Here is a 2,686-nt window from a genome sequence, read left to right as displayed (position 1 = left end):
AAGGGATCGTTTATCAACTTTCAAAGCTTCATTTCGCAAAACGGTCTATGGGATGTTAACTTCTCCGGCAATCCGCTATCCTGGTGAGGGATGGGCTATGACCACTTCGTTCGAGCGAGATTGGATCGGTCTGTCTCGAATGATGCTTGGGTGGAAGCCTTTCCCTCTGGTAGATCGGAATATCTTTGATATGAAGGCTCAGACCACCGACCGCTGGTCACTTTTCTTGACAATTCCAGGGTCAAGCGGAGAGGTATTTTCAGGTTTGACAATAGACTGCGGGATAAGGAAGAAAAGCTCATTGGCCAAATTTGGAGGATCTCAGAGCAAAATACGGTTTTTACCAAGATTTCTAATTGCAGACGGGAAATCATCAGGTGGACGAAAAACCAGAACATGAACAGCACAAAACTTATCTCCGAGACGCGGACAGAACTGGAAGGAGCCCTCTCAGCTGATCTCCCAGACCCCGATGTCATAGGTCGTTGTACGGCCACCCTCGAACAGGCCTACAAAGCAGAAGAGCAATTTTGGAAGCAACACAGCCGAATTCTTTGGCTCCAGAGTGGAGATCGCAACACCGGATACTTTCATGCCATCATCCGCAATCGCCGTACGTGCAACAGATTTATGGTTTTAGAAGATAGCAGAGGATCCACTTTTTATGAGGAGCATGATTTTGCTCGGATTATCTCTTCCTACTTTCAAGATATCTTCTCCACACAATCCGAATCTGGGTTTGAGTTGGTAAATGATGTACTAGAGTCACAGATCAAAGAGGCAACAAACACTCGGCTCATTCGGATTCCAGACTCTGGAGATGTTCATGCTGCCGTTAAATCTATTCATCCGAGCAAAGCGCCGGGATCAGATGGCTTCTTTGCTGGTTTCTTTCACACTTACTGACCTATAATAGGACAGGATGTTGTCAAAGAAATCCAAGAGTTTTTTGAATCTGAAAATTTTCCCCCACATCAGAATGAGACTCACATTCGCCTTATCCCGAAGATTTTGGGACCCCAGAAAGTCTCAGCCTATCGTCCCATTGCGCTCTGCAATGTCTACTACAAGATCATTGCAAAAATTCTCACCAAGCGCCTCCAAGGAATTCTTCTAACTCCGATTGCGGAAACTCGGTCTGCATTTGTTCCAAACAGAGCGATATCCGACAACGTCATGATTACTCATGAGACCCTCCATTACTTGAGAACGTCGGAAGCTAAGAAGAGATATTTTATGGCAGTAAAGACGGATATGAGTAAAGCTTATGATAGAATAGAGTGGAACTTCCTTCGAGCGGTGTAGGAGCGTCTGGGTTTCCATCCCACTTGGGTCAAGTGGATAATGGAATGCGTTACGACGGTATCATACTCTTTATTTATCAATGGAGGACCGCAGGGGAGGTTTCTACCGTCACGAGGACTTAGACAGGGAGACCCCCTATCGCCCTACCTTTTCATTCTCTGCACTGAGGTACTAGCAGGACTCTGTCGTAAAGCTCAAGAAGATGGTTCCCTGCGTGGGATTTGGGTTTTCCGAAACAGCCCGCAAGTTAACCATCTTCTTTTTGCCGATGATACGATGTTTTTCTGTAGATCAGACCCCACCACTTGCGCGATTCTCGTGTCCATTCTTAAGAGATATGAAGAAGCTTCCGGCCAGAGCATCAACCTCTTTAAGTCTTCGATCACCTTCTCGGCGAAGACCCCTCGCTACTTGAGAGATACGGCACGCTGCATCTTGCGCATTCAAAATGAAGGGGGTAGGGAAAATACTTAGGCCTCCCGAAGAACTTTGGTCAGAAGAAAAAATATATCTTTGCGAACCAAGTAGATCGTATTAGGCAATGATCTAATAGTTGGGCTTCAAGATTCTTATCTGCGGCTGGAAACCAGGTTCTTCTTAAATCAGTCCTCTCGGCAATGCCGTCATACTCCATGTCTTGCTTCAAACTCCCCAAATCCCTCTACAAGCAGATAAAATCGGTTCTAACATGATTTGGTGGGATGACAAAGTGGATCAACGGAAAATGAGCTGGGTATCCTGGAGCAGACTATCGAACCCAGTTAATGCAAGCGGATTGGGTTTTCGCGACATAGAACGCTATAATGACGCTCTCCTAGCAAAGATTGGAGCCCGACTTATTACCCATCCAGAGGCACTTGTTTCAAGAGTCTTGCTGGAGAAATATAGTCACAATATACCTTTCATGGAATGCTCGATTCCCTCCAATCCATCCCACAGATGGATGAGCATACTCGTAGGAAGAGACGTCCTCTATAGAGGAATAGGGTGGCTTGTTGGGAATGGGGAATCAATACGAGTTTGGTATGACTCCTGGCTAAGCTCGTCGGAACCTCTCTGCCCCACTGGCCCTCCACCTATCGCCCTGAAAGACCTTAGGGTATCCGACCTGATTGACCGTGACCAGAATACTTGGAACTGGACGAGGATCAGAGAGACCATTCCTAATTTCGTACATCGGATTCGACTTATTCCCCTGAGCTCGGTGAAACCAGCAGACAAGCTAGTATGTCTTCCAATGAAGAACATACGATATACTGTCAGATTGGGCTATGGTATTACGGCTTCTGAACTTATTTCGGAGAGACAAAGGAACTTCAATTGACAAAGGAATATTTGGAAACTCGGCGTTGCCCCCAAGATTAAACACCTTCTCTGGAAA

Source organism: Eutrema salsugineum, unplaced genomic scaffold (assembly GCF_000478725.1).
Source record: "Eutrema salsugineum unplaced genomic scaffold, Eutsalg1_0 scaffold_4, whole genome shotgun sequence".
Classification (NCBI taxonomy): domain Eukaryota; kingdom Viridiplantae; phylum Streptophyta; class Magnoliopsida; order Brassicales; family Brassicaceae; genus Eutrema; species Eutrema salsugineum.
This window is presented reverse-complemented; position numbering follows the sequence as displayed.